Here is a 9,627-nt window from a genome sequence, read left to right as displayed (position 1 = left end):
GTAAGCAACGCATGCACGTCTCGATCCGATCTCGATATCTCATGCACGTACGTACGTACGGCGTACGTTCATCCTGCTGAGTCCACGGCGCGCTTGCATGCACATCTACGCTCGCTAAACTAATTTTCATCAATACGCATCACGCGTGAATCGTACTCCTAGTCCTACACACACACATTTATTGGCGGCCGGAAATGGTGGCTAGGACCAGCCATATTCAGCTATATATGTCACCATCCACCTACCAAAAAGGGCAACGGATTTGATCGTGTTTTCAAGACTTTTGCAGGGAGTGTCTTAACACTACCGATCTCGTGGTTTTGATCGTCATATACTCCACGATTATATTGGCCGTACAGATTAATTAACATGGGTCCCGAGGAGAAGTAAAACGTAAGCATGTATATGCATGCTTATAGACAACCCCTGGCAAACAATTCGGAGAATAGGCAAACCATACAACCAAGGTGTAGGCAGGAACTGCATGCGTCTCTATCTACGTACTGCACATCCACTGCATGCTTTTTGTTTACAACATACAGTACATACTCCATCCGTTTCTAAATACGAATCTTTTTAAAATTTTATTATAAACTATATATAAAGCAAAATGAATGAATCTATACGTTAAAATATGTTTATATATATTTATACGTAGTCTTTAGTAAAAATTTTAAAGAGACTTATATTTAGGAACAGATAAAGTATAAGTGTACAACCCTTTTTCGTCGTGTCTATGCATTACTAACTAGTATACTAGGTATTAGGGCATCTGCAGCGGCAACCCGGAAATTTTCGCCCACATCCGTCCGCGGACGCGGGTAGGGGGGGGGGGGGGCGGGGGGAGGGGGGGGGAGGGGGTCTGCTGACACGACTACGGAAGGGCGACATCCAATCGTAGCCGCATATATCGAATCGGGATTTCATGCAATGATGGATTTCATACAAACGCGATGGATTTCATTACATTTCGAATATTTAGAACAGAAAAAATACCCGCCTTTGTACCTATCCTACGTCGGCGATGCCCGACATCCAAGGTCGTGTCGTCCTCCATCCTTCATCTCCATGATCACCGGCGATAAGGCTGATGAAGTGAAGGTCGGGTCTCCGACGAGAAAGATTTGAACACGGAGATGGGTTGGCCCACATGGGACATCAGGACGTGCCACTACATCAACCACGTTCTTTAACGCTTCCGCTTAGCGATCTACAAGGTTATGTAGATACAATCTGTCTTCTCGTAGATGTGCATCTCCATCCGTCGTCTTCATGATCACCGGCGATAAGGCCAATGAAGTGAAGGTGAGGTCTCCGATGAGAAAGATTTGAACACAGAGATGGACTCGCCCACATGGGACACCAAGTTGTACCACTACATCAACCGCGTTTTTAACGCTTTCGCTTAGCGGTCTACAAAGATATGTAGATACAATTTGTCCTCTCGTAGATGTGCATGTCCTAGATTGGTCTTGGTGAGCGTAGGAAAAAATTTGTTTCTCATGCAACGTTTCCCAACACTACACTATCTTCACTACACCATGTGCACATTATGCTTGGATTGCCTTGCACTCTCGATTGCTCCATGTGGTTAGACACTTCATTTTATTTGGTGTTGTGAATGATTCCTATGCCTTCCATAGACCATTCGTTGAGCACATTGTGCATGATTGCTATGACCATGAGGTAGATGCTTGTTATATTGTCACACATATTAGCATATGTACCTCACATTTTCATGCATGTCCCCATGATGACGTAGATTGTGCTCAATTTATATGATTACATGCCATGCCACAATCCTTTGTCACACCATATAATATGCATGATGAACAACACCTGTTTGGAGATTCACCACTTGAATGCTTGGTTTTTCTCTAACGCTATCCACATTTGTTTTTCCAAGTGTTTGTCATGTTTGCTCCTTTTGAAGGAATTTCAAGATGGTGAGTGTTGGGGAACGTCGCATGGGAAACAATAATTTTCCTACGCGCACGAAGACCTATCATGGTGATGTCCATCTACGAGAGGGGATGAGTGATCTACGTACCCTTGTAGACCGTACAGCAGAAGCGTTAGTGAACGCGGTTGATGTAGTGGAACGTCCTCACGTCCCTCGATCCGCCCCGCGAACTATCCCGCGAACAGTCCCATGATCTAGTGCCGAACGGACGACACCTCCGCGTTCCGCACACGTACAGCTGGACGATGATCTCGGCCTTCTTAATCCAGCAAGAGAGACGGAGAGGTAGAAGAGTTCTCCGGCAGCGTGACGGCGCTCCGGAGGCTGGTGATGATCTTGTCTCAGCACGGCTCCGCCCGAGCTCCGCAGAAACGCGATCTAGAGGTAAAACCGTGGAGGTATGTGGTCGGGCTGCCGTGGCAAAAGTTGTCTCAAATCAGCCCTAAAACCCCACTATATATAGGAGGGAGGGAGGGGAGGAGGCAGTCTCAAAATCTAAAGGTTTGGCCGAAATTGGAGGTGGAGGAGTCCTACTCCAATCCTACTTGGAGTAGGATTCCACCTTCCCACTTGGAAACTATTTCCATCTTGTGTTTTTTCCTTCTCAAACCTTATGGGCCTTAGTGGGAACTTATTCCAGCCCACTAGGGGCTGGTTTATCTCTTCCCATAGCCCATGAGACCCCTTGGGGCGTGACACCCCTCCCGATGGTCCCCGACACCCCTCCCGGCACTCCCGGTACACTACCGATGAGCCCGAAACTTTTCCGGTAACCAAATGAGGTCATCCTATATATCAATCTTCGTTTCCGGACCATTATGGAAACCCTCGTGACGTCCGTGATCTCATCTGGAACTCCGAACAACATTCGGTAACCAATCATATAACTCAAATACGCATAAAACAACGCCGAACCTTAAGTGTGAGACCCTGCGGGTTCAAGAACTATATAGACATGACCCGAGAGACTCCTCGGTCAATATCCAATAGCGGGACCTGGATGCCCATATTGGATCCTACATATTCTACGAAGATCTTATCGTTTGAACCTCAGTGCCAAGGATTCATATAATCCCGTATGTCATTCCCTTTGTCCTTCGGTATGTTACTTGCCCGAGATTCGATCGTCGGTATCCGTATACCTATTTCAATCTCGTTTACCGGCAAGTCTCTTTACTCGTTCCGTAATACAAGATCCCGCAACTTACACTAAGTCACATTGCTTGCAAGGCTTGTGTGTGATGTTGTATTACCGAGTGGGCCCCGAGATACCTCTCCGTCACACGGAGTGACAAATCCCAGTCTCGATCCATACTAACTCAACGAACACCTTCGGAGATACCTATAGAGCATCTTTATAGTCACCCAGTTACGTTGCGACGTTTGATACACACAAGGCATTCTCCAGTGTTAGTGAGTATGATCTCATGGTCATAGGAACAAATACTTGACACGCAGAAAACAGTAGCAACAAAATGACACGATCAACATGCTACGTCTATTAGTTTGGGGGGGTCTGCTGACACGACTACGGAAGGGCGACATCCAATCGTACCCGCATATATCGAATCGGGATTTCATGCAAACATGATGGATTTCATACAAACGCGATGGATTTCATTACATTTCGAATATTTAGAACAGAAAAAATACCCGCCTTTGTACCTATCCTACGTCGGCGATGCCCGACATCCAAGGTCGTGTCGTCCTCCATCCTTCATCTCCATGATCACCGGCGATAAGGCTGATGAAGTGAAGATCGGGTCTCCGACGAGAAAGATTTGAACACGGAGATGGGTTGGCCCACATGGGACATCAGGACGTGCCACTACATCAACCACGTTCTTTAACGCTTCCGCTTAGCGATCTACAAGGTTATGTAGATACAATCTGTCTTCTCGTAGATGTGCATCTCCATCCATCGTCTTCATGATCACCGGCGATAAGGCCGATGAAGTGAAGGTCAGGTCTCCGATGAGAAAGATTTGAACACAGAGATGGACTCGCCCACATGGGACACCAAGTTGTACCACTACATCAACCGCGTTTTTAACGCTTTCGCTTAGCGGTCTACAAAGATATGTAGATACAATTTGTCCTCTCGTAGATGTCCATGTCCTAGATTGGTCTTGGTGAGCGTAGGAAAAAAATTGTTTCTCATGCAACGTTTCCCAACACTACACTATCTTCACTACACCATGTGCACATTATGCTTGGATTGCCTTGCACTCTCGATTGCTCCATGTGGTTAGACACTTCATTTTATTTGGTGTTGTGAATGATTCCTATGCCTTCCATAGACCATTCGTTGAGCACATTGTGCATGATTGCTATGACCATGAGGTAGATGCTTGTTATATTGTCACACATATTAGCATATGTACCTCACATTTTCATGCATGTCCCCATGATGACTTAGATTGTGCTTAATTTATATGATTACATGCCATGCCACAATCCTTTGTCACACCATATAATATGCATGATGAACAACACTTGTTTGGAGATTCACCACTTGAATGCTTGGTTTTTCTCTAACGCTAACCACATTTGTTTTCCAAGTGTTTGTCATGTTTGCTCCTTTTGAAGGAATTTCAAGATGGTGAGTGTTGGGGAACGTCGCATGGGAAACAATAATTTTCCTACGCGCACGAAGACCTATCATGGTGATGTCCATCTACGAGAGGGGATGAGTGATCTACGTACCCTTGTAGACCGTACAGCAGAAGCGTTAGTGAACGCGGTTGATGTAGTGGAACGTCCTCACGTCCCTCGATCCGCCCCGCGAACTATCCCGCGAACAGTCCCATGATCTAGTGCCGAACGGACGACACCTCCGCGTTCCGCACACGTACAGCTCGACGTTGATCTCGGCCTTCTTGATCCAGCAAGAGAGACGGAGAGGTAGAAGAGTTCTCCGGCAGCGTGACAGCGCTCCGGAGGTTGGTGATGATCTTGTCTCAGCAGGGCTCCGCCCGAGCTCCGCAGAAACGCGATCTAGAGGTAAAACCGTGGAGGTATGTGGTCGGGCTGCCGTGGCAAAAGTTGTCTCAAATCAGCCCTAAAACCCCACTATATATAGGAGGGAGGGAGGGGAGGAGGCAGTCTCAAAACCTAAAGGTTTGGCCGAAATTGGAGGTGGAGGAGTCCTACTCCAATCCTACTTGGAGTAGGATTCCACCTTCCCACTTGGAAACTCTTTCCATCTTGTGTTTTTTCCTTCTCAAACCTTATGGGCCTTAGTGGGAACTTATTCCAGCCCACTAGGGGCTGGTTTATCTCTTCCCATAGCCCATGAGACCCCTTGGGGCGTGACACCCCTCCCGATGGTCCCCGACACCCCTCCCGGCACTCCCGGTACACTACCGATGAGCCCGAAACTTTTCCGGTAACCAAATGAGGTCATCCTATATATCAATCTTCGTTTCCGGACCATTATGGAAACCCTCGTGACGTCCGTGATCTCATCCGGAACTCCGAACAACATTCGGTAACCAACCATATAACTCAAATACTGTTGGAATTATGCCCTAGAGGCAATAATAAATGTATAGTTATTATTATAATTCCTGTATCAAGATAATAGTTTATTATCCATGGTATAATTGTATTGAATGAAGACTCATTTACATGTGTGGATACATAGACAAAACACCGTCCCTAGCATGCCTCTAGTTGGCTAGCCAGTTGATCGATGATAGTCAGTGTCTTCTGATTATGAACAAGGTGTTGTTGCTTGATAACTGGATCACGTCATTAGGAGAATCACGTGATGGACTAGACCCAAACTAATAGACGTAGCATGTTGATCGTGTCATTTTGTTGCTACTGTTTTCTGCGTGTCAAGTATTTATTCCTATGACCATGAGATCATATAACTCACTGACACCGGAGGAATGCTTTGTGTGTATCAAACGTCGCAACGTAACTGGATGACTATAAAGATGCTCTACAGGTATCTCCGAAGGTGTTAGTTGAGTTAGTAAGGATCAAGACTGGGATTTGTCACTCCGTGTGACGGAGAGGTATCTCGGGGCCCACTCGGTAATACAACATCACACACAAGCCTTGCAAGCAATGTAACTTAGTGTAAGTTGCGGGATCTTGTATTACGGAACGAGTAAAGAGACTTGCCGGTAAACGAGATTGAAATAGGTATGCGGATACCGACGGTCGAATCTCGGGCAAGTAACATACCGAAGGACAAAAGGAATGACATACGGGATTATACGAATCCTTGGCACTGAGGTTCAAACGATAAGATCTTCGTAGAATATGTAGGATCCAATATGGGCATCCAGGTCCCGCTATTGGATATTGACTGAGGAGTCTCTCGGGTCATGTCTACATAGTTCTCGAACCCGCAGGGTCTGCACTCTTAAGGTTCGACGTTGTTTTATGCGTATTTGAGTTATATGGTTGGTTACCCAATGTTGTTCGGAGTCCCGGATGAGATCACGGATGTCACGAGGGTTTCCGGAATAGTCCGGAAACGAAGATTGATATATAGGATGACCTTATTTGATTACCGGAAGGTTTTCGGAGTTACCGGGTATGTACCGGGAATGACGAATGGGTTCCGGGAGTTCACCGGGGGGGGGGGGGGGGCAACCCACCCTGGGGAAGCCCATAGGCATTTGGGGAGTCACACCAGCCCTTAGTGGGCTGGTGGGACAGCCCACAAGTGCCCAATGCGCCAAGAAAAGAAAATCAAAGGAAAAGAAAAAAAAAGAGGGAAGAAGTGGGAAGGGAGGGGGACTCCTCCCACCAAACCAAGTCCAACTCGGTTTGGGGGGGAGTCCTCCCCCCCTTGGCTCGGCCGACCCCTTGGGAGTCCCTTGGACCCCAAGGCAAGGTCCCCCTCCCTCCTCCTATATATATGGGGCTTTTAGGGCAGATTTGAGAAAACTTTCTCACGGCTGCCCGACCACATATCTCCATAGTTTTTCCTCTAGATCGCGTTTCTGCGGAGCTCGGGCGGAGCCCTGCTGAGACAAGATCATCACCAACCTCCGGAGCGCCGTCACGCTGCCGGAGAACTCTTCTACCTCTCCGTCTCTCTTGCTGGATCAAGAAGGCCGAGATCATCGTCGAGCTGTACGTGTGCTGAACGCGGAGGTGCCGTCCGTTCGGTACTAGATCGTGAGACTGATCGCGGGATTGTTCGCGGGGCGGATCGAGGGACGTGAGGACGTTCCACTACATCAACCGCGTTCCCTAACGCTTCTGCTGTACGATCTACGAGGGTACGTAGATCACTCATCCCCTCTCGTAGATGGACATCACCATGATAGGTTTTCGTGCGCGTAGGAAAATTTTTGTTTCCCATGCGACGTTCCCCAACAGTGGCATCATGAGCTAGGTTCATGCGTAGATGTCTTCTCGAGTAGAACACAAAAGGTTTTGTGGGCGGTGATGTGCGTTTTGCTGCCCTCCTTAGTCTTTTCTTGATTCCGCGGTATTGTTGGATTGAAGCGGCTTGGACCGACATTACTCGTACGCTTACGAGAGACTGGTTTCATCGTTACGAGCGCCCCCTTTGCTCAAAGATGACTGGCAAGTGACGGTTTCTCCAACTTTAGTTGAATCGGATTTGACCGAGGAGGTCCTTGGATGAGGTTAAATAGCAACTCATATATCTCCGTTGTGGTGTTTGCGTAAGTAAGATGCGATCCTACTAGATACCCTTGGTCACCACGTAAAACATGCAACAACAAAACTAGAGGACGTCTAACTTGTTTTTGCAGGGTATGATTGTGATGTGATATGGCCAACGATGTGATGTGATATATTGAATGTATGAGATGATCATGTTGTAATAGAAATATCGACTTGCACGTCGATGGTACGGCAACCGGCAGGAGCCATAGGGTTGTCTTTATACTAACATATGTGCTTGCAGATGCGTTTACTATTTTGCTAGGATGTAGCTTTGGTAGTAATAGCATAAGTAGCACGACAACCCCGATGGCAACATGTTGATGGATGATCATGGTGTGGCGCCGGTGACAAGAAGATCGTGCCGGTGCTTTGGTGATGGAGATCAAGAAGCACGTGATGATGGCCATATTGTTGGGGAACGTCGCATGGGAAACAAAAATTTTCCTACGCGCACGAAGACCTATCATGGTGATGTCCATCTACGAGAGGGGATGAGTGATCTACGTACCCTTGTAGATCGTACAGCAGAAGCGTTAGAGAACGCGGTTGATGTAGTGGAACGTCCTCACGTCCCTCGATCCGCCCCGCGAACAATCCCGCGATCAGTCGCACGATCTAGTACCGAACGGACGGCACCTCCGCGTTCAGCACACGTACAACTCGACGATGATCTCGGCCTTCTTGATCCAGCAAGAGAGACGGAGAGGTAGAAGAGTTCTCCGGCAGCGTGACGGCGCTCCGGAGGTTGGTGATGATCTTGTCTCAGCAGGGCTCCGCCCGAGCTCCGCAGAAACGCGATCTAGAGGAAAAACTATGGAGGTATGTGGTCGGGCAGCCGTGAGAAAGTCGTCTCAAATCAGCCCTAAAAACCTCCGTATATATAGGTGGGAGGGAGGGGAGGAGGCAGCCTCAAAACCTAAAGGTTTGGCCGAAATTGGAGGTGGAGGAGTCCTACTCCAATCCTACTTGGAGTAGGATTCCACCTTCCCACTTGGAAACTCTTTCCACCTTGTGTTTTTTCCTTCTCAAACCTTATGGGCCTTAGTGGGAACTTATTCCAGCCCACTAGGGGCTGGTTTATCTCTTCCCATAGCCCATGAGACCCCTTGGGGCGTGACACCCCTCCCGATGGTCCCCGGCACCCCTCCCGGCACTCCCGGTACACTACCGATGAGCCCGAAACTTTTCCGGTAATGCACGAAAACCTTCCGGTAACCAAATGAGGTCATCCTATATATCAATCTTCGTTTCCGGACCATTCCGGAAACCCTCGTGACGTCCGTGATCTCATCCGGGACTCCGAACAACATTCGGTAACCAACCATATAACTCAAATACGCATAAAACAACGTCGAACCTTAAGTGTGCAGACCCTGCGGGTTCGAGAACTATGTAGACATGACCCGAGTGACTCCTCGGTCAATATCCAATAGCGGGACCTGGATGCCCATATTGGATCCTACATATTCTACGAAGATCTTATCGTTTGAACCTCAGTGCCAAGGATTCATATAATCCCGTATGTCATTCCCTTTGTCCTTCGGTATGTTACTTGCCCGAGATTCGATCGTCAGTATCCGTATACCTATTTCAATCTCGTTTACTGGCAAGTCTCTTTACTCGTTCCGTAATACAAGATCCCGCAACTTACACTAAGTTACATTGCTTGCAAGGCTTGTGTGTGATGTTGTATTACCGAGTGGGCCCCGAGATACCTCTCCGTTCACACGGAGTGACAAATCCCAGTCTTGATCCATACTAACTCAACTAACACCTTCGGAGATACCTGTAGAGCATCTTTATAGTCACCCAGTTACGTTGCGACGTTTGATACACACAAAGCATTCCTCCGGTGTCAGTGAGTTATATGATCTCATGGTCATAGGAATAAATACTTGACACGCAGAAAACAGTAGCAACAAAATGACACGATCAACATGCTACGTTTATTAGTTTGGGTCTAGTCCATCACATGATTCTCCTAATGATGTGATCCCATTATC

The sequence above is a fragment of the Hordeum vulgare genome, chromosome 3H (assembly GCF_904849725.1).
Source record: "Hordeum vulgare subsp. vulgare chromosome 3H, MorexV3_pseudomolecules_assembly, whole genome shotgun sequence".
Lineage (NCBI taxonomy): Eukaryota > Viridiplantae > Streptophyta > Magnoliopsida > Poales > Poaceae > Hordeum > Hordeum vulgare.
Note: the sequence above shows the minus strand (reverse complement) of the source record.